Below are 24313 nucleotides of genomic sequence, written 5' to 3'. Positions count from 1 at the left end.
AACTTGCATGGCACACTGTGTCTAGGGCGGGTGAAACTACTGGTAGCTATTGTATTAAGTGAAGATTATTACCGATCAGATTGGTCCTAGCTACTTGTAGCCTGATTTATTCTGAAAACTTTTTTAAAAAGCTAATACAACCAGAGTGTTCTTAAGCAAATCAATGAGGTAGTGATGAAGAGAAGGATGTGAGAATATTCCTTAGGTGCCTCTATATTTCTGGTAATGATGATGCTTAAAAAAGGAGAACCACAAGGAATGGTTTTGCAATATACTGTTTTGTTTGTATGTACATTAATTTCAAATGCAGAGTTTCTGAAACAGGGTTTTTAATCTTCCTAAGAACCTTCCACCCTTTGTGAAACTTGACATACTGACCCTGTAAATTAATGCTTTTTGCCAGAGGAGATAGCATCAGCAAACAGTTGTGTAGTGTGATGGAAGTGATTTTAGACATCTGCTGACAGGCAATCTCTGTGTCTACAAATGGAGGCACTGACAGAAGACTTTTGCATAAAGAACATTGAGCTTTCCACCTATATTTTCCAAATTCCTCCTGTCTATTGAGTGTTATCTAATATGGCTAGATGTTTGCGTGTGTGTGTTGGTAAGCTTTGAAAGAAATAATACAGGAAAGACAGACCTGTACAAGCTGTGGCCCTCCAGGTGTTTGGCTCTCCAATTCCCAGAAGCCCTAGCCTGTTTGTCCAATAGTCAGGAATTCTGGGAGCTGAAGTCAAAAACACCCGAAGAGCCATAGGTTGTGCAAGCCTGCCCTAGGAATTGATTTTGCATCTATGGTTTTCATTCATACTTTACCTGATCATTAACCTTTGGAATGCTCAGTGCAAGAAGTGTGTCTCGGAGACCACATGGCTTAGAATCAGGAAAAGCATGTTATCACTTTGATTCACTGACAAACTTCTGGTGGATGTTCATAAGAGGTTATCCAAGGACCTTATCACATTGTGATATACTGTACTCCTTTTCTGAGACTCTTTGGCTGCTATTCCGAATGTTGGGTTATACCACATGATGTTTGTCCCATTCTGTCAGTAATCTGTTGGAATCCATCTGGAAAATGTCGCAGAAATTGAGTAATTACATATGGGATCCTAATTGTGTATTTTGATTTACTACAATTTTACATGTTGCTTAAGTACTGTTTTACGTGTGGTCAGAAAATCAGTATGCATCCTGTCAGTTAAAATCTCACAAGAACAGTCGTTTGAAACTTCAAGGCTATATAACTGCACAATATTTGGGGAGGGGAGACCCAAAAACAGTGACGTAAGAAAGCATTTGAACAGATTGGGAGAAGTGTGCTTCCATGGTGTGATGAGTGAAAGCACATCTTGGAAAGTATTTTCCAATGGTAATAATTGGGTGTGATGGGGAGAGTATACATCCCATCTCAATACAATATGTATCAGTCCTAAAAATATGGGATGCATACTAATAGAAACAGTGTATTTCCCAATGTGAGACAGTCTACACTGGCCAGTAAATTCACAGCCAGTCTGGAGCAGAAATGAAAGTCCGTTCAGAGCAGAAATTACATGGACTGGCCTTGGAGGCATCCACATGGTCCAGCTGGACCAAGACTGTATTGGCCCTACTGCACCGTCACCTCATACTCCATGTTGCTGCTATCTCTTCCAATGACATCGCTAGCCATATGGTGATGATCCATCCTCTTTTCTCCATGCTAATGAGTGCAGGAAAAAGTTGCCAAAGGCATTTTCCCATCTGGACAGTAGACCAATTCAAATCAGATCTGATCAGCTGTCCAGAAGACCCAAAAGGTGAGGGATAATCTGGAGTTTCCAGCAAACTTTGAAGTATCCTAATTTGCCCGAAATGGGGGCAAAGTCACTTTAACCCAAGAAAACCTATGATATTCATGGGAATTGAGTGAACATTTTAAGGACAACTAGGAGTCAATTCAGGGTGAGTCTGGGTTTTCTTGTCCATATAGACCTGCCCAGAGTATACAGGTGCATGTACACTCTAGAATTAATTCAGTTTGACACCATTTTAACTGCCATAGAAAAATGCTACGGAATCATGAGGGTTGAAGTTCGACTATCAAATACTGCTGGTGACTCATGGTTAAAGTGATGTCAAACTGCATTAATTTTAGTGTAGATACACCCTAAATGTCTGTATATGAAGAGCTTCTGTACACAAGAAGGCACATGGATTGGTTATGGCACTTTCACTAATGCAGGATGTCTGTAGATGGATCACTCCTTTTCATAGATGTCAGCATGGTAGGAAGACAGCATGTATTTCTCACAGTGGGTTAGTCTGCATAGCCCCATGACTCTCTTGGTGCATCCTTTTATCAAGGAAGAGGGGCTCGTTTGTTCCTTGCCAAAATTCTACTCATTTTTAAAGAAAGAAAATCTTCAAGATAGTTATGGCATATTGTTTCAATAAAATGCCTTGAGAATATAGTCTGTGCAGTGTTTAATCATAAATGGGAATCTGGACATCTTATCATTTTAATAAATTCTCAAACTAAACATAGAAACATTATGAAGAAGAAAGCTTTATTATTTCCCCACAATGTTACATTTACCCTGGACTGCTGATTTTCTGGGACTACTTGTGGGGAGAATAGGAGAGATGGGTACTCCAGAGCTTGAAAAATTTTTTTTTGGAGGAAGGCTTCCAATGGCCATGCTACTTGAGAAGCTAAAGTCAAAAATAATTGTAAAATGTAGTTAATGAAAGAACCCTTCTGGATTCTGTGGTGCAGTGCTATTTGGGTATATGCATTGTATGTACAGTCGACACTCTGTATCTATGGATCCTGCCTCCATGGATTTCACCACCCACAACCTGAAAATATTCTACACCCACTCCTCCCTCAAAAGTTCAAAGAGCAAATCTTGATCTCACCATGTTATATAAGGGATGCTGTTTTACTGTTGTATATAATGAGACTTGAGTATACACTTTGTGTTTATGCTTGGGGTTCCTGGAACCCACTGTATATGTAAAGATAGGCAGGACTCTAGGCTGGCAAGAGCTAGTGAGAGGCTTCCCTCTTCTTGGCTATAAAGTGGAAAGTATAAGTATTGTTTTTAATATTATGGATAATTTATTGCATTGCAATGATATATTTCTGTATGCTTTACATTATATTGTATCTGTTTTAATTTGTGAGTGGTTATTGAGTCAAACTCTTAGTCCGGGAGGGGGGAGGGGGGCCATGAGGAAAAGATGATGAAGATGACAATAATGGTGGATTACGACAATGATGATTTCTTCCTGTATTAATGTGCCCACCATCACTTTTTTATTTGTGTGAAACCAGATTTTGTCATGATACATAGATTGTCCAGATCAGGTATGGGAATCATGAAGTCTTTCAGATGTTGCTGGACTGCAAAGCTTGGCATTCTTGGCCAGTAGACTCAAATTGTGAGGAGTGTTGGGAGTCCAAGAACATTTGGAGGGCTGCACAATTTGTTTAGTGTGTACAATTTGCATGTCCCATCCCAAATGTGGTGAGAACCGTTAGTGCTGTCGATAAGACTGGATTGAAATATGTACTGCATGATCAGCTAGACATTACTGGTGAAAATTACTATAATGTGGTACCAGATGTAGGACCAATCCTTTCAGTAGAATAAATGGGGCAGCCATATGACATAGTATGTGTTGAGAAGGATGATAATAGTGACAATCACAAAGTATGTAGATCAACTCTAACTCTAATTCAGTGTCAAGTACAAGTCATGCTCTGGACTGATCAAAGAGGAGAGGGGATACTATCTTTTCCTTTTTCTTGGTCTGTTTCTGAGCTTCCTCTTGTGATGCAGCAGGTTCACATGCAATGATCGATCACACACGCAATATGGCTATTAACTTTTTGTTATAACAACAGCCACTACTTTCCTAATAGCATCCCTACAAGTTGCTTTTCCAGTGCAAGAGAACGTTGTTTAGCAGGATTTCTCTTCCTTCTCCTCCTCCCGCCAAGAAAGAAGACAAAATCCAACTGCATTCATTCTCATCCTTGATGTCTACTTACCTAATTTACCCTTTATGCAATTATATCTGCCTCATTCCTTTCTGCCTAATGAGAATGCCCTTCTAACTAAAGGCCAGGAGGTGTTTGCTGAAAGCAGAATTGCTCTTTTCTTTCTTTCTCTCCTTCTTTCTTTTTGACTAATGGGGAAACATTAACAATCTCTCCCCCTTTCCCTTCATTAGATTAACAACGAACAATGACAATTGCTCATTCTGAGATATCTTTGAGAACATAGCTGGGTAGCTCATTATTAGCTAAAATAGTGGAGGTGGCATGTCCTGGCTTGTCATTTCATGTGTGCAGTTGTAATTCACTGCCAGCTGACCTACAACCATAACAGTGGAAGTAAAAAGCCCGAAGTTCTTCTATCCAGTGCTTTCAAAAGTGTGGTCTCGATCTCTGTTAAAATGAAGGGATGAAAGACTTGGATATAAATAAACAAGGAACATAGGCTTTGTAGTATCTGTGAACAGCAATCCAGTAATAGAAAAATCCAGTGCCCCTCTGATATGGTGATAGGTTGTTTTGTTCTTATGGGATAATTTTTGGAGTGGTTTTCCATTTCTGCTTTCTTCTGAGTTAATAAGCAGAATTCTTGTTACAACTTACCAGTGTGCTAAATGTTGACGTCAGATAAGTAGGAATCTTTAGGATTTGGAAATTGGGTGGAAGCTGTGCTCCAAAAGGAACACAGGAAATAACTGTGTGGCATTTGAATACATTACTAGGTACAAGATGGAAGTCAGACTCAGCATGCTTCAGATCAGAGCTTTGTCTAGTGGTCTTCATTTGTTCTCCAGGAGACTTTTAAGGACCACACTTCCCACAATAATTGTGGTTGCAAAAAAAAAAAAAAAAAAGGCAATTTTCCCCTAGTAGCCCCAAACACTATTTCGGGAAGATGAGTACATTTTTTTTTTTTGCCATTCCTGGGGCCCTAAAAAGAACTCTGATAGATTTTTAAGCCAAATGTTTATTTTGAAAAAAATGCAAAATGTCATTCTAACCCTTGTAGAGGCCAAGTCAGTTCTACATAGGTACACTATTCTGGGGCTGATCTGAAGGGATGTACTCTGGATTGGACCTAGGATTGCTCTTACTGCCAGCTCCTGGGCTCCTGAGGAATTGGGAAGGACTCTTTGCTGACACCCCTGTTGCCCTGATACCATTGCAGAAGCAGAAAGGAGTTCTGACCATTCTATGGTGCCAAACTGTGTTTGAGCTGCTGTACAGCTTTACCACCCTCTCCTGTTGCTGTTATAGCAGTGACTACTGGACACAAAATAGCTGGAGCCCATTGCTTGTGATGTCAGCTGGAACACCAGAGTGATGTAGGAAAGGGGAGGGGAAAGGAGGGTTGACCAACTCACTTCCCATCCCTTCTCTGATCACCCTGATACTACCGCCAACTAATAATTAGTCAATGACAAAGTAATGTAAGGAGAAGGTTCAACATGAATAATTAGCACTTGCTGAGTATTTTTCTCTTGTAGCTTAATGACTACTGTTGAATTATTGGCTAAAATATATCCTGTTCCAGCTACATACAGTAGAGTCTTCACTCATCCAACGTTTTGTATTATCCAACACAATCTGTCTTTTAGCAGTCAATGTTTTTTTGTAGTCAATGTTTTCAATACACTGTGATGTTTTGGTGCTAAATTTGTAAATACAGTAATTACTACATAATGTTACTGTGTACTGAACTGCTTTTTCGATTTGTTGTAAAACATGATTTTTGGTGCTTAATTTGTAAAATCATAACATAATAGGCTCTCCCTTAATTCATCCTTACTATCCAACGTTTTTGCTTATTCAACGTTCTGCCATCTCGTTTACGTTGAATAAGCGAGACTCTACTGTATATGTTATAAGCTTTTCCTCAGTAGATTTTCCAAAACTTCTAAAAGCTATAAGGTATATGCTTGCACTGATGCCAGATTTTTCAGTTTGACTGCTGACATCTGAACTGGCACGTTGTCAAATAAATACTGCCTGAAGTTCACAAATGCCTCCATTCTTGAACTAAAACTGAGTAGAAGGAGAAGTTTTTCCCCTTCTGTATATGTCTCCTAGGATCATATATTGCATTCCTCCATTCTTTGCTCTTGACTGAACCTACTGGGGGGAAAGAAACTGTCAGCTTTTGAATAAGGATTGTCTAAGATATTGCTGAAGAGGTGTCTCTTTAAGACTTTACAGTTCATGTGCATTTTATAAGGCCAATTTAATATTTTTTTATTTTATTTTCAGAGTTAATTAGTCCTCCTGTTCTTCAGGAATAATGTTGATAAATGACAGATGATATATTTCCATATAACTGCTGTGGGCTTTGCTTATATCACTTGATTTATAGTAAATAAACATTTAAATCAATAATCTAGGGATATTTAATTTGTATTTGCTGGTGTGTGGCATACAGCACCAGCAGGTGACTAACAGAGAAATTATTGAACCAATCCTTTCGCTAAATGATTTAATGCAAGGAAGGTTAGCAAGCTTGAATGCCTGGAAATATAAGTGTATTATTTATCTCTGGATAGATACAGGACATGTCAATCACACTGACAGCTTCCATTTACTACCTATTCTAGATCTTGCAGTATCCGTCCTTTTTTCTTTGCCTCTTTTTTTGATATTGTTTAGTTACTTCAGAGGAAGGTAGCCTACCCAAGCTGATTTTTCAGGGCACTTTCCCAATAATAGTTATCTATTTTTGTGTCAAGCCCTTCCTCCAGTGGCTCCAGTGGGACTGATGTAGAGATTGTTCCATTTTCTCTTTATGATATATTTGTAAGCTGTTCAGAATATGCAAATCCCAAGTTTCTTTTCATATCCAAAAATATTCAAAGATTATCTTATTTTGAATAAAAAGGACAAATCGGGAGTGCCACATTAATCAGAAGTAGGATTGATAGTAACGGAGTCTTCCACTTTCCCTTTATGCTCTGAGAAACCAAGCTGATATTATGTTTAGCATGCATTAAAAATGACAGGACTATCACTGCTTACTTCTGAACACTTTTCTTTTTGAATAAAAAATAGGCAAGGGTGCAGTTGAATGGGTACACTTGTAGCCACCATTTGGATTAGGACTACGTAACACTAAAAACAGGGAAGAATGCATCATTTCTTCACTAACAATTCCCCAATCACTCTCTTTCTAAAGTAGCCCCAGTTTGGGGGAAATTAGATAATGTGTGTGGGATAATTGTGGGGCGGGGGGAGGGGGATGAAAAGAACCTTTCTTCTGCATTGTTGTACATAATGAATTACTCAATGATAACTAATTGAAACAATTCAATTGTTGTTTATGATAATGAATTAATTTCCCTAATACAGTAGAGTCTCACTTATCCAAGCCTCGCTTATCCAAGCCTCTGGATTATCCAAGCCATTTTTGTAGTCAATGTTTTCAATACATCGTGATATTTTGGTGCTAAATTTGTAAATACAGTAATTACAACATAGCATTACTGTGTATTGAACTACTTTTTCTGTCAAATTTGTTGTATAACATGATGTTTTGGTGCTTCATTTGTAAAATCATAACCTAATGTGATGTTTAATAGGCTTTTCCTTAATCTCTCCTTATTATCCAAGATATTTGCTTATCCAAGCTTCTGTCGGCCCGTTTAGCTTGGATAAGTGAGACTCTACTGTATGTATATTTTGACATAATAGGAATTAATGTTCAAATCTAATTCTCCAAACTCTAATATAGATATAATGAAATGAGTGGGTTCACAGACTGATCAATGACCCATCTCCCATTCCTGCTTTTGGGTGTATTTGTAAGCCATGATCTCATTCCTCCTATTCAGTTCCTGCCCTTTTCCATCTGAGGGCAAATGAATTAGAACTGTGTGTAGACTTCTATTCGTGTTTACACAAGTAGGCTTCTATTCCTGTCCTCTTAAAGAAAACAGGGAGAAACTGTCTCCAGGCTCCATTGCTGAGCATGGAAAAGTCAAACACAGAAAGTGTAGACCCTGAAGATAGGCCTTCCATAAACTCTTGCACACAACTAGCATTTGACTGCAGATCTATTTACATGAATGTACATTTCATTTTACAGAAAAGAATGTTGCCTATCTAAGCTTACATTATTTCATCTAGGATTATCTGTTACCTCTTTGGCTTCAAGATTCACAACTGCTGAATAATGCTCTTGCTATTGTTAACTGCCATCAAGTGGACTATTAGTCATGGTGATCCTATAAATGAGATACCTCCAAGTTTAAGAGCCCCTATCAACTCTTTTATACTGGGGGATGTTGTTATCAAGCCACGGTGATCCCACAAAGTTCACAAAAAGACTACTAAAGAATATGTTTCCCCCCCTTTTATTGAAGACCTTTCCTGGGGGTCTGGAGTTCTGCAAGTTCAAAGCTCTAAAAGATCACGAACGGGCATAGCAGCAGCTGTACCCCCCCCCCCCCAAATATATTATGTCTAACTCTTGTATCAATTTGATGATTTCTGTGTGTACTGTATTGATTTCTTATATGAAGCGTATATAAACTGCTTCTTAACAATGTGTCAAAATGTAACCTAGAGACCCCTCTGTGAGCCTGTTTAGATAATATTCTGGGAATAGAAAAGGTTGATCAAATCCCTCTAGCTATTTCCCAAGCCAGGTAATTATCAGATTCATTGTATATATGCAAAGATAGGTGATCTTTGCAAGCCAGATAAGCTCAAAATATTTGTGCATTTCACCTGAGGCTGAGAGTCTGCCGCTCTCTCGCAGAAACAGGGGCTTAGTGTATATGTATTCATTAACTATTTTTACTGACAGCAAAGTCCTTGATTATCTAAGTTCAACACCTCTGTCCCTCGAGTCTTGCACCTTTGTTGTGAGTTCCATAACTTTGTGTTGCACGGAACTGGACATTTGAGCAAATCCAAAGCTCATCCGCATATTTGTGCCAATGTTCCCTCATAGACTGCACTCTCCCAGGGGGTGTCTCTACGGCTGATTGGTCCCTCACCCTGGCCAATCCCTGGCTACCATTCTCCTTGTCATGAAATTCCCCGCCTGGAGGCAGTGACATCAATGAAGCTCCCAGCCAATCCCAGCACACATCCTGGCTGGCCCTTTTCTTAGCCAGGGGAGTTAGTGGGAAGTTTAAATGGCTCTCAGAACTGTATGAGATGTCCTGCATTTCTCTGTATGTTTATGCTTGTACATTTTGAAGTAAATTGCTTGAACTTGCAGCCTTTTTGGCTGAATCGTAATAAACCTCTGTGGTTTGTCTTCAACCTAGTGAGTTTTTTTCTCAGTCCTGCCCTATCTGATTTAGCTTATGCTTGCTGGGCACAGATCCTTTTAACTACAGCCCTAGTTGAAATCACTACAATATGACTTTAGTGATTTAATTTATCCATCAATAGTAGCGTATTCCTCTTTTCCTACTGCCTTCTGGCTTTCCTAGCATTATTGTCTTTTCTAGTGAGTTATATCATCTAATATGTCCAAAGTACAACAGTTTCAATTTAGATGTCTTGACTTCTACAGACAATTCAGGCTTGATTTGCTTTAGGATCATTTATTGCTCACGGTATTGGTAGAACTCTTCTCCAGCATGACATTTCGAATGTGTGGATTTTCTTCCTATCTGATTTCTTCATTGTTCATTTTCATAACCATACACAGAAGTTGGAAATGTTTATGGGTGGTTAATGGTCAGATTAGAATATTGCTCAGTATACATCATTTAAAAAACAACTTGGTTTTCACCTGTTTAGAATTTCCCCCGGGTAATAACCTGTACAATGAAACATTTATCTAAATCATCACATTCCCTCAACACTGAGGGTCACTGAGCTCCAGACAATACCATGCAAATGATGGTATTTTTCTTGCATCTACTGCCTCTTGATACAGAGATTACCCAGGCTTCAGGAGTAGTTTTGGGGAAGATGTAGTCTGCTGAGACAGACATTTTGGGGAAGAGCCATAGCTTTGTGGTGCTGCACATGGTTTTTATGCAAGAGACACAGGCTTACCCAACAGCATCTCTTGGCAGGGATGGAGAAAGAATGCAGCCTGAAATTCTGGAAAGCCATAGCAGATGGTGTGAACAGAACTGGACTACCCAACACCATGATCTAATTCAGTATAAGACAGCTTCTTCCATTGTTATAATATAACTCCCATATCTTCAGAAATGTATCTGTGGTTTCATTTATCCAAATCTGACAAAGCGTGTTATCTCTAGGCATTTTCTAGATCCTCCAATGTGATCTCAAGTTATTCTTGGCCCAGAAGTTCTTAATTTTAATACTGCTCACTATTATCTGTGGTTTTGCATATCCACGCAACGTCTGGGATCAGATACCCTGGAAATATGGGAGTCATACTGTATGATTCAACCCATTGTTATACCAGTTCAATAATGCAAGTCTCCAAAATGGAGGGTGCTAAAAACTTTTAAAAATGGTATGCTGGTTTTACAGGAATTGGTATTCTAAATTCAAATGCTGACCTTAGATTTGTTCCATCGTATACAGCTTCTCCCCAACAACTTGCTTTGTTATTATTTCTAACATGTGACTAAAATTTCTTTGGAGAGTGGGAACTAAAAAATAAGAAAGAGGTTAAAGTCTTCTAATAGACTTTTAAAATGGTTTACTTCAGTGATATGAAATACAAAAATCCATTCAAAAGCACTAAAAGAAATTGCACTGGAACATCAGTGTCAGCACTTAACCAAAGATGAGTAACAAGTGTATTGATAAAAAAAATGTCAAAAAACTGTGCTGGCCATGGCATTTTATTGTGTTTTTTAAAAAAATCAGCATCCCAAAAATACATTAAAACTGTATTAGAAAAAGTATTTTTAACCCAGGTCTGTGTCATATAATGGAGTTTAAGTTTCAAAGTTGCAGTTAATTTTACTCTGGCAGCTATCCCTGGCAAGCATACACTTGTATGTAATAAATATAATTGCAATATTCTTTGAATATACTAGCATTTTGAATATTTTATTTATTTATTTACAGTATTTATATTCCACCCTTCTCACCCCGAAGGGGACTCAGGGCGGATCACATTGCACATATAAGGCAAACATTCAATGCCATAACATAGAACAGAGACAGACACACACACAGGCACAGGCGGGCCTCGAACTCATGACCTCTTGGTCAGAGTGATTTGTTGCAGCTGGCTGCTAACCAGCCTGTGCCACAGCCTGGGGCAGTATTCAGTTATTTTGATTTCCTGAAATCTATACAGTGTGAGATAGTGTGCACTACTAAGTTGTCATGTCTTCAGGTATTACATGTGCTATACAATTCTCAGATGAAACCTATAGGGGAATAAGAGACTAAACCTCTTTTACAAAGCGAACACAAATATTGTAACCATGATGCAATGAATGATCATAAGAAAGATTTTTTTTCAGTTCAATCCCATAGTCACTATTCACAAATGTCTCACTGAGTTCAGTGGTACCTCCCCATGGGATGATGGTCCATGTGGGTTGAACATGGTTGAAATGTTTTGCCAGAATCACATTGTTCTTATTAGCCACCTGCAGTATGGTATCTTTGGTACAATGAAGTAATATTAATAATCTAAGGAGTGAGTCACCTGCAGATGCCAGTCTCGCACACTCCACCAATTCCTCTTCTGGTAGTCCTCACTGTCACATTTTCCCAGAACTGGAAGTAAAATGATCTCACTTCTATTTTTCCTGTTTTGGGGTCCAAAAACCGGGAAGAAACTAGAACTACCATGTTTGGGGTAACTTTTGATGCAGTTTTGATCACCAAGATTCTTTCTCTCTAATTTCTTTTTTTTTTTAAGGCCTGGGGCGAGTTTAAGGACCCTGGGAACTTGAGAATGCTAGAAAGGAGTTGAAGAATATATGAAACTTTACCCAATCCTGAATGGTCTTCTGAGTTCCAACATTGCTTTTAAGGTCAGTTCTTGCTGCAATAATTTTATGGAATGACTTGTATGTGCGAAACAACCAGAGACTGAGCTTTTGACTTCAAAAAAGTAGTTCAACACCATGTTTGTCAAAGAATACAGCCTAAAGTCACCAACCAATGGTCCCATATGCCATTTATCAATGTTGCTAACAGAAATGACAAAGCTGTCCATTTTACATTACATCTAGTATTTGGGCATACACATGCAACATTTACACTGCCAAATGGAGCAGGGATTAGATGATTCTCCTAAGAACATAAGCAATTCCTACTGTCCAAGTGAGAACCTCTATCTAGGATTATCTAGTGAGATGACTCAGAAAGTTCATAAGCAGGTATAAAGATGTTCTTCATGAACATTTGATTTGGAGATGCGTAATGTATGCATACATACACAGATCATCTCAATATGAAAATGCAATAAAGAACCCATATTCTTACCTTGAGTTATTAAACTAAAACAATGCAATATAAATAAAATCTTTAATCTGTATGACCAATAACATGAGCTCAATTAAGAAGGAATTAGTATTAATCCAGGTTGAATATTACTGAAATGTAGGACATGGGATGTTAGCATTTCTGTAATGTACCTTGTGTAGCCATGTTTATTTGGAAGCCAACCTCACTAAGAGTGAATCACACAGACCTCATTCATGAGTATTTCCCAAAACTTTATTTGTCATATTTCTTTCCCCATTTTGTTACAGTCTTTGTCACTCAATCTTCCCCATCCTCCTGCTTCTTTTTGATTGACAGAATGATGACAAAATGTTCCCAGTCAGCCCTCATTGGAATGCTAAGGAGATAAATATCATCTTGACCTTTTCAAACATAATGTGTTGATTTGCTGGGTATTGCATTTCTGTTTGGTTTTCTATTTGTCGCTGGCCTGTAGAAACAGTGGAATTAGATTCAGTCAGTCATGGAGAAAACTACAGCATACCTGTGTGATTCAATACAAATAAGACAGAAAAACATTTTAGATGGTTCATTATTATTTCATTGCCACAGCCTAAGTAGACAAAACACTCCATACATTCAAATTTACAGTTCATAATGTACTACAAATAAAAACACCCATAAATTGGGTAACAAAACATGAAATCATTGTATGGCAAGAGCTAGGGCAGTTAGAATATCTCAGGCATTTTAAAGTTTCCTGTAATATTTGGAACAACATTTGGAACAAGCTGTCAGAAAATGAATGCTGAAAATGTCTTCACAGTACAAGTTGAGTATCCATTGTCCAGAATATCAAAATCAGAAATATTCTAAAATCAAAAATTGTCCATATATCTGGCTGAGATAATAATACATTTGCTTTCTGATGGTTCATAAGATACATGCAAACTTTGTTTCATGCATTATTTAAAGTATTGTGTATAAAACTACCTCCAGGCTATGCATATAAGGTGTATATGACATTGTTTTGGGCCCCATCTCCAAGATGTCTCATGATGCACATATATGCAAATATAGATATTCCAAAATCTTGGATTTTGGCATCAAGCATTTTGAATAAGGTATATTCCACCTGTATTATACACTATTATTACAGTAATATCCTTCATCCAGGAGGGCTTCCTCAGCTATGTATGTTGGAGCAACCCTGTTGTCTTTAATATAAGTTGTAAGGGGGTTTTGGGTCAACATAACATGAAGAATATAAGACTGAACTTGAGAAAGCTGTAAGGACTATTTTCATCCAACATAACTAAGGAACGTTCACACAATGAACTTCTCTTTGATTCAGAGGCACACATATGGTTCTCAACAACCAGATAATGTGTCTGCTGTGAAGAAAGTACTACTAAATTTAATTGGTCTTACTCCTATGTATATTATTGCAGACTGAAAAAAGGAAGGCAACTGATAGGGGAGGAAGAGATTGCCCACTAAATTACATCTTGATCAGTGTTGAAATGTCTCCCAGCACTGACATTTTGTTTAACTCTGGGTCTTCAGAATGAATGATTTGCTAGTGCATCAACATGGTGCTTATGAATATTTCTTTAAGTGTGGAGGATATCAACAGGTTTATTAATAGCACTGCTTCTTCACCTCATTAGCTGCTATTGCAGCTAAGGGGAAATCCAGCATTTGAATTACTAAATATTTATGTGTGTGCGCGCGCACACACATTTGCCATTATGTGCATCATTTTTAAAGAGATGACTCATAATGATTGAAATAACAACTCTGGGAGATTTTCTTCTGAAGGTTTACCCATATTGTGGGCTTTGGTACAATAAAATGTACTGAAACTAGCAGATACACATAGCACTTTATCTGTGAATTGCTAAAGGCTGTATATTATTGCCGATTACATAAGAAAAGATGACTGCCTCAGCTCTTTTGATGCTGTGTGAGAGTTGCCCACTTGCTTGAATCGCCTGTTCTACTAATCTTGTAGATATTTCATAATGTCACTTTTTTGAGTAAGCACTATAATATTCCTAAATAAAGGGATTAAGGCAGGTTTTCTCATAACAGTAGTTGCTAACCTTGGCACTTTTAAAATGTAAGTAAAATTTTTAATCACCCACAATACCAACAATATTCTAAACTTCCTTCCAACAATGAGTGAAGCCATGGGGAGAGACCATGCGTGGTCATATGTTATGTAACAAGTCTGCTCAATAAAATTGGCTATATATTTTAGTTTGTGCTTGTGCTGCTCTCAAAATGTAAAAGACTCAACACAACCACTTGGATCCAGAGTTAAATGCTTGTAAAGGGAATGGTAGACAATGATTTCCCTGCTTCTTCCTCTCCATGGTACCTCTTTCCACACCTTGAAAATACTCCACAAGAGGCAAGGACACCTTGCTGAGTAGGAAAGAGTCTTTGGCATGACACTGAAGTAGAACACAATGATCTCTGAAATCAAGAGAAAGATAGTCTCCTACCTCGTGCTGTCAAAAATACTCCAAAAATTTTAAGGAGATCTTACTTAATGGGTTCGCAAAATTCTCCACCAGTATCTGCAGGATAAAGAGTGATGGTCTGGTTTAGATCTGGAATTGATTCTAGGCTACGTTGGGTGATTGAGGAGGCTTTGGCTCTTTTGTATCCAAAAATGTACACAGTACATCTACAGAATGACCTCTTGGCACACTACCACTAAGAGCAGCAGAAGATTGCACCAGTGACATACTAGTGGGTCTCCGAGCAGCAATACTATTGCATTATTTCTCCCCTTGTACCGGACACTTTCACTTTTCAGAGTAGAAGGGGACTCCTAGGATTTCTTCATTTTTTTTAATCTTTAGAGTCCTGCTATTTTACAAAGTATTTCATATACCCCAACAACCAACTTGTTTTTCAGAATGAGTATCTTGAATCCACCTTGACATCCAATAATGAATGCAGAAATGGCTGGGAAACCAGGTTGCTCCTTTTATCTCTATCAATTTAAAGTTTGTTCCTGTGTATCCTAGGGAGGGGTTTCAGGAGAAAGAAAAACCAAGAATCAATCTATATTCCTCCTATAGCAGGTTCAAATGTGACTGTCTCCCATACAAATATTAATATTTAGTTCTGCATATTATTTATACCTCTTCTTAACACACATATTAAAACTGCCATTTCTGATGCTTGACTGGTAGTGTGAACATGTCTTTTTATTTTGATATAAGACCTAGCAGGCAAATATGGTTCATATGCTTCCTGGTGCATGTTCCTGTAGCAAAAACAGAACTCATTTTCATGTAGGTTTTTCCCCCCACTGTGCCACACAAAGTTAAAGAAGAAAATGAAAATTGGAGAGCTGGGAAGATGTCAACAAATGTTACAAAGATGGCATTTGGTTTCAAACAATTGTGCAATTATCTTAACAGGAAAAGGCTTAAATTTAACATAGTATTAGAAGAGGAAAACAATGGGTTAGTGGGATTTCATTGGTACGCCTAGTTGCATAAGGTGGTAGGCATGCTACCACTCCTGCAACTAAGAGTATATATACACTGTGGAATTAATGCAGTTTGACCCACATCAACTGCTATGGCTCAATGCTAGGGAATTCTATGCTCTTTGATAGAGAAGGAAAAGAGTTTCTATGATTTCATAGCATTGGGCCATGGCAGTCGCTTTGCCTTCCGTCCTTGCCTTGCTGCCAGGGAAAAGAGATTTGTTTGTATTTTTTCCCCCAAGTTTGGCTGCTTGGCTTCTATTTTTATTCTTGCAGACGGCCAATTCTCTCACTCCAGAAGCAACTCCGGTTGCTCCTGACACGAAAAATAAAATAAAATTATTCTGTCTTTGAAGGGAAGGGGGCTGGGAATTTTGAAGGGGTAGGGTGAGGTGGGTTTGGCTGGGGAGTGTGCGCGGGGCTTCGGGGTGGGGGGAAAGAAGGGGATCTCTGTAGCTTCTATTTCCTATACTGTAATATTTTTTAAATCTTTAAATCTTTTATTTTTAATTTTTGTTTTAAACCCCCCTTTTTCCTCCCCTAGATAGTATTTTTTTTTAAAAAAACAACAACATATATTTTTCAAAGGAAATAAATTGTTGGGCTTCTACCTTCTCCATTTAGAAAGCTTTTTAAAAGTTGGTGGGCTAAAAGGGGTCAATTTTCACCCCATAGCCCTAAAACTGAGGGGAGGGTGAGCCTTGGAAGCCTTCCCAGTGCCGCCAATGGCCCACAAATTTTTGTTCTTTCAGATGCGGGACAAAACTCCCATTCAGATAAGCACCCTGTTTTTGGAAGCAGCAAATGAAAATGAAAATGGGGCAAAATGAATGAAACAAAACAAAACAGATAGCGATATCTTACAAATGCACAAGACTAGTGGCTACCTCTGTTCTCATTAGGCATGCCAGGGTAAGCACAGAGGTAAGTGCTGGTGTAAGCTATGCAGTGACAGTTTCCCCATGAGATGGGGAAATGGGCGATGTGGGGCACTGGACAGCTGTTTTCCCCGCTGCCCACTGGATTTGCCCCAATGCCCTGAGGATGCCCCCACTGTCCCCCGTCTTGAGGGCCTCAATGTGATGAGGTCAGTCTCAGCTCCAAGATAGAAAACATAACTTAAGTCCTTTTGTTACTTCCTATAAAGTTCAGAGTAAACTTAAAGCAGATTCACACACACTCAGGGCATGGATGACACACTTTTGTTCCACTGCCCTTGTTCTCCCATACACTTCCTTTAGCACTCTTTCCTCTTGTTTACCAGATTCTCTCTGTTCTTTTCATTTATCTGCTCCATTTTTGTGCTCTTTCTCTCTGCTCTTTCTGTTGTCAATTGCAAACATTGCAATCCATTTTTTTCCCATTTCTGTTTCTGTGTTTCTTTTTTATTTACTAGGAAAGAAAGATTTCTGGGAGCATGTTTGCCAAAGGAGATAGATTTAAAAACTCAGGTCATCAGGAGCTATAAATTAATTTGGAAGAGGTATTTAACACTGAGAAGGCTAAACTTTATGAATAGAATCTATAATGAAAAATGCTGGAGAGGATGTCAGGAAACTGGAACTTATATGCATATGTGGTGAGATTGTAAATTTATACAATTTTTGGGAAATGATTATAGAGAAATAGAAAATATTATGAATATAGTAATTAGAAGGTATCTGGCAGAATTATTGTTTTTAATTAAAAGAGATGAAGGGAAAGATAAGAGGGAAAATTAACAGATATGCTATTAACAACAGCTGGATTATTAATAGTAAAATGTTGGAAAAGGGGAAATAATAATACAAATTGATGAATGGTATAAAGAAGTCTGGAGAATGGTGTTAAATGATAAATTAACATCAAATTAAAAAGTAAAGAAGGGACCATGGAAAAATGACTTTGAAAGTATCTGTAGAAGACCTTTAGAAAAAGTATTTGAAAAAGAAGACAAGATTTTACCTCCACATGAAGAACTGAACTTTTGGTGGGATTTTTGAGAGATGGCTCTGGAGAAGGGGAGCACAGGGAGTACATGAAAGAAAATAAAAGAGGTGAAAAATGTATAGTCATAAGAATGGTGAACTTCACTTCACTTCACTTTATTTCTTAATTAGTCGCTCTCCACCAGAGTGCTCCAAGCGACTTACAATTTAAAATATCATTCCACAATATAAAAACTTTCAACATAAAAACATTCAACAGTGACTATTTGGCAAATTAGATCTGAATTACTTAAATGCACAACCAAACTTATGTTTCATATATGTCTATATAACTGTTAACCTTTTTTCCTTTAAAAAATGAGCTACTATATATGATGGCACTACCAGGATTAGAGGTAATATGTCACTGAATACTAATTGCTGAGGAGCAACAGCAGATGGTCTCCCCTTTAGGAATTGGCTATGGTCTCCCAAGAAGCTTTTGGCTAAAATGGCCTAAGGTTTGTGGTTAATCATGACTAAAGCAGAACCATTGAATCAATTGGATTTACTGTCTCTGTTGACTCACCATTGATCAACTGACTAAATAGGTCTACTCTAGTCAGGACAAACTAACAGAATGCCTGTTTATGTGATACACAATGACTCTTATGTCTTTATATCATCCTTATTGTTATAAGGGATTCTTGAATTCAAGATCACAATGGAGGCTTCAATTCACGAGCCAGAAAAAAGCAATAAATGCGGCCACCTCCTAATTCTACAGAATGAAAATTTTAAGTCATCTTTATGAGTACTTAAGTATTCCCTCCATTCCCCCCCCCCCCCCGTCCTCTAGTTTTATGCAAAGTTTATTTTGAAAAGTTCAAGTTAAAAAAGATATTGGGATGCAGACTGCAGCCAGGAAATCAGAAGATGTTTACTTCTTGGGATGAGAGCAATGACCAATCTGGATAAAATAGTGAAGAGTAGAGACATCACACTGGCAACAAAGGTTTGCATAGTTAAAGCAATGGTATTCCCTGTACAGTGTTCCCTCACTACTTCGCGCTTCACTTTTCGCGGATTCGCTGTTTTACGGTTTTTCCATAAACTCTAAAAGACTATTATAAATCATAAAAATTACAATTTACAGCCTAAGGAAGGGAGAGAAAAGGAGCCCAAGCAGCAAAAGGAGGAGAAGGAGGGGATTTATCAACACACGATTGGTTGATAAAGACTTAAAATAGTGTATAACTACTAAAAGAATGTATAAATATTAAAATAACTATAGTATCCCTACTTTGCAGATATTCACTTATTGCAGGTGGTCCTGGAACTTAACCCCCGCAATAAGTGAGGGAACACTGTAGTAACCTATGGATGTGAGAGCTGGACCTTAAGGAAGGCTGAGTGAAGGAAGATAGATGCTTTTGAACTGTGGTGTTGGAGGAAAATTCTGAGAGTGCTTTGGACTGCAAGAAGATCCAACCAGTCCATGCTCCCGGAAATAACTGCTCACTGGAGAGAAGGATATTAAAGGCAAAGATGAAGTATTTTGGCCACATAATGAGAAGACAGGAAAGCTTGGAGAAGATCATGATGCTGGGGAAAATGGAAGGAAAAAGGAAGAGGGGCCGACCAAGGGCAAGATGGATGGATGGTATCCTTGAAGGGACTGGCTTGTCCTTGAAGGAGCTGGAAGTGGCCACAGCCGACAGGGAACTCTGGTGTGGGCTGGTCCCTGAGGTCACAAAGAATCGAAAGCGACTAAACAAATAAACAGCAACAAAAGCAGGCAGTCATATGATGGAAGTATAGAACTCTGCCTGTCTGACTGGAATAAAATTGCAGCCACTTAGTAAAGCAAAATGTTACATGTGAGATATGGGGGAAAGGCTGATTAACAACAGACCTAGTTAGCACCCCACCACCTGCTGCTTAAGCTCATTCATTTATGTGTGCATGTGTATTTGGTTAGTTTTATTTTCTGCATGAGGGAAAGGAAAAAAAACCAAATGGATGGAAAATTGATTGCATGACAAAAACAACAACAAAAGATACACAACTGAATGTCAACCAATACAGGCTTTTGCTTAAGAGAGATCAGTTGTACAAAACTAACTTCTACAAGACAATTGTAGATGGTAATTTTGTCTTTAAAAACAAAAATAAACATAATATCTTTCAAAACAACTTTTGGGAAGTGATTACAAATAACAGAGAAACCCTAATAGATAGCGATTATGCAGATATGTCTGATGTATGATGTAAGAGGTTGAAGTGTCACCGCTTAAGTTACTTTGGAAGCAATAAGAATAGACTCTTTTTAAAATGAGAAGAAAATGTAATAAAAAAATATAACATTTTCTGTTGGTTTATGATGTGATCATTTATCATCTGCATCTCAATTTCAAATTGATCGTCATATAGTACTTCAAATTGTTGAGGATGACTGGAATCTAATACCACACAGGCCTGCATGGTGCTTAATACTTTCAGCATCCTCGTTGGAAATCTAATTTAGAAAAAGTAATATATCACTTACAGAATTGAGTTCTAAAGGTCAACTACAAATGACTAGCTTTTCTGTTTTTTCTATTTTATTTATTACCCAAATTCTTTTGTTTCTTATTTTTTGATGCTAAATAGGGGAATTACGGCTCTGCTGAAGGCAATAGCTCAAAAGTTTTAATGACTGGAACATACAAAAGAGGTAATTCTGAAATTATTTTACTTTGCATATTACAAGTTTTTGGAAGAAGTGGATCTTGTTCAGGCAATTCAATAGAGATGGAGACTCTTCAAAGTGAATGATTAAAGATTTCAAGATCTCTCTTTGTATGCACTTTAAAAACACTGTTACAATGGAGCTATCCATTGCAGAAGAATGAAAATGTCTGTTAAATCATCATCTAATGTCTCATAATGTTTGTCATCAGCATCAAAAATATTTGTGTATTGAATATTCAAGAGCATCAGTATTTAATACTTAGCACCCTGTTGGTGACATGTAGTGTCATAACCTCTCATTTATACCAGAATCCTACTTTCTGGTTATTGCGCAAAGAGATATTTAGTACCTCCTCACACAGCAATCCTGTTCTGCAGTGCATAAGACTTTTTCAGCATTGGCACATCCCACTTTGGCTATTTGGTAGCCCAAGAAGAGTGAAGATAGCTAGAAAGCATTTGATTGTAGCTCTACACCTGGGAGGAAAGAACAGATATTTTAGCTGATGGACTTTCTGCACAGGAGCACAGCTATCAGGAGGAAGCAGGAAACACACACACAAATAATCATAACACTGTGAGTCTGTGAAATTCTACATAGGAGAAGCACTGTGAATGCCTCATGCTGTGAATAAAAATGTACATGGTGTTAATGTTGTAGCATTGGGAAGATATCTGGCATCAATCTACAAGGAACATTTGGCAAGAGAGTGTGCATGTGTTAGTCTCTCAGCCAACCTGCCAGTTTTCAGAGACGGTAGCTGAGTGGAATCATCAGGCTTTAAACTTTCATTTGAAGACTCAAGTCAATTACAATATTAAACTAAAGGATGGCACTCAGACAGCTACCTGCTTCTGATCAGCAAACAGATTCACTGGAATGGTTATCGTATATACCCGAGTATAGACCGAGTTTTTCAGCCCCTTTTTAAAGCTGGAAAAGTGCCCCTTGGCTTATACTCAGGTGAGGGTCCTGGCAGGAAAGTGTGGGGCTTAAAGACCAGGACCCTCACCTCAAGGAGGAGAGGAAGGCCTCTTTTTTCATCTCGGCACAACAGTCGCGTGCTGCCCTTCTCCTCCTCCTCCCTCGCGCACCGCCCTTCTCCTCCTCCCTCACCCTTCCCTTCTTCCCCTCTGTGGAGCAAGGGGAGCGAAGGCATGCTCCATGGAGGTTGTGTTTGCTCCCTTCAACTCCCCCCCCCTTCCCTTCCCCTCCATGGCTACTCTGCTGCTTGCCTTCCTTGCCTGCCTGCCAAATAGAAATCTGAGGCAAGTCTACTGAACTTTTTCACTGCCTTTTTTGTCCTTCCTCCTTCCTTTTCCTCTTCACTTCATCTTCACTTTTCCTCCTTCTCTTCCTCTCCTGTGTTGTCCCTGGACCAAGGCATGCTCCAGGGAGGCTGAGTTTGCTCCCTCCTCCTCCCCACTTCCCTTCCCCTCCGTTCTCCCGTGTTGTCCCTGCCATAGTGGGTGAGAGTCAGAAGGGAAGGGGTGGGGAGCGAGGGGAGTGAAGGCATGCTCCAGGGAGGCTGCGTTTGCTCCCTCCTCCTCCTCCTCCTCCTCCTCCCCCCCCTTGCTTCCCCCCTCCGTTCAAGCTAACACCTGCCAACAAAGGATTCCCCCAGGCAGAAAAAAGCCAGGCCTTGATGCTGTAAGCCCATTCAATGTTAATCAAGGTGGCCAATTGCAACATTCACAGGTACCTCAAGCAGACAAGAGTTCTTTCCCCACCTTGAACATTCCACAGATATATAAACTCCACTTACTGATTGATGCTTGCCTGGAATTCCCTGCTTTGAGTCTTACTCTTTATTTACTGTTCTGATTTTAGAGTTTTTTAAAATACTGGTAGCCAGATTTTGTTCATTTTCATGGTTTCCTCCTTTCTCTTGAAATTGTCCACATGCTTCAGGATTTCAAGAGGAGGCATGCTCCATGGAGGTAAGAATAGAATAGGAAGAGACCCCCAAAGGCCATGTAGTCCAACCCCCTCCTGCTCCCATGCAGGAAAAACACAATAAAAGCTCCCAAAAGTGGCAACCCAGCCTATAATAATAATAATAATAATAATAATAATAATAATAATAATAATAATAATGATGATGTAGGAAGAGGCCCCCAAAGGCCATGTAGTCCAACCCACTCCTACTTTCATGCAGAAACACCACAATAAAAGCCCCAAAAAGTGGCAGCCCAGCCTCTAATAATGCACTTCATTTTTTCTGCCTAAGTGGAGTATCTTACATTTGTCCCTATTGAACTTCCTTTTGTTGGTTTTGGCCAATCATCTCTCTAATCTGTTAAGATAATTTTTAATTCTGATCCTGTCTTCTGGAGTATTAGCTATCCCTCCCAATTTGGCGACATATGCAAACTTGATGATCATGTCTTCTAACTCTTCATGTAAGTAAAGAAAAAAAAAGATGTTGTACAGAACCGGGCCCAGGGCAGATAAAAAGGAAGCAAAACACACACTCAGGAAGGAAGAAAAGAAAGAGGCAGAGACCATATTTTTTTAAAAAAATACTGCATTTCCCACCCTCGGCTTATACTCAAGTCAATAAGTTTTCCCAGTTTTTTGTAGTAAAATTAGGTGCCTCGGCTTATATTCAGGTCGGCTTATACTCAAGTATATACGGTATACATGGTAAATCCCATGTGTGCTATCCAGTATTGCATGAGCAGGAATTATTTTTTTTCCCTTTTCCCTCCACCCTCTCTGCATTCTCTTGTTTGTTGTGCTTGTGTCCTCAAGTTGTTTTGCTGTGCTTTTTCTGACCAATGGCCATCCTAAGGTGAGCTATCATTGAGTTTTCTTAGCAGGATTTGTTCAAAGGATGTTTGTCATTGCCTTCTTCTGAGGCTGAAAGAGTGGGACTTGCCCAAGTTTCATGGCTGAGAGAGGATTTGAACCCTGGATTTTCAGAGTCCTAGTCTGACACTGAAACCACTACATCATATTTACTTTAGCACTCTTTTGCACTCCAGAGATGAGCTCTTTGGGGATTAGCATATAAAAAAAGAGGAATTCACTCAAAACCAAGTTTCTGCTTGCCTCTTCTGGAAGCCGTTGTATCAGTCTTCACACACCTCTTGAAAATGGCCGAGTTCCCAAATGGGAATTTTTGTTCTGCGTAGGAAAATATGAATATTTAAAACCCATAGGTGCCAATGAGTGGGCTCCCCAGGCTCCCCATCCCCTCAGTTTTAGGGCTAGAGTGGTGAAAATCGCCACACTCGGAGTGCAGATTTACCACTGTTAGCCCACCACTGTTAGCCCACCCAGTTTTATAACATTTGGGTCATCCCTCTCCTGATTTTTAGGAATGTTTTTCTCTTCTTTAATATGTCCTTAAAAATATTCCCTCCCCATCCCCCCGCTGGCTCCGCCCTCTAACTTCTCCACGAGCAGCAACATGGAGGGCATCATTCCTTCCTGCCAAATGTCAAAGATGCACCACCACACCACACATAAAGCCCAATGCCCAGCCCCACAATTTCACTAAATGCAGCACAGAGAGAGAAAGAGGGAAAATGCCAGACAGATAGACTAGAGAGATCTAGTTTTCACAGGGCAAGTTTCTTCACAGAAATGCACAAATACTTTCATTTTAATAATAATTATTAACAAAACACACTGAATAGCCAGAAATATGAGAAAAGTAGAAGTAAAGGAATTAAATTAGAGGTAGGTAGTATGTTTTGAGAGTTTTCCTTTTTGTTTCCTCTTATTAATAAAGGGTTTTCAGAAGGAGAGGAGAAGAGAAAAAT

The 24313-nt window shown here is 38.8% G+C and overlaps 1 protein-coding gene across 1 annotated transcript in view; it reads right to left on the bottom strand.

Moving 5' to 3' along the window:
* Positions 1–12646: 12646 nt before the first annotated feature.
* Positions 12647–24313, bottom strand: part of khdrbs2 (KH RNA binding domain containing, signal transduction associated 2) — a 505577-nt gene continuing 493910 nt past the window's right edge. Inside the window, exons 13-15 of the mRNA XM_062982224.1 lie at positions 20893–21019; positions 17847–17893; positions 12647–12881 (exon numbers count right to left, since the gene is read on the bottom strand). The gene's annotated coding sequence lies outside the window, so the exon portion shown is untranslated. The remainder of the gene's footprint in view (positions 12882–17846; positions 17894–20892; positions 21020–24313) is intronic.

Source organism: Anolis carolinensis, chromosome 1 (assembly GCF_035594765.1).
Source record: "Anolis carolinensis isolate JA03-04 chromosome 1, rAnoCar3.1.pri, whole genome shotgun sequence".
Lineage (NCBI taxonomy): Eukaryota > Metazoa > Chordata > Lepidosauria > Squamata > Dactyloidae > Anolis > Anolis carolinensis.
This window is presented reverse-complemented; position numbering and strand designations above follow the sequence as displayed.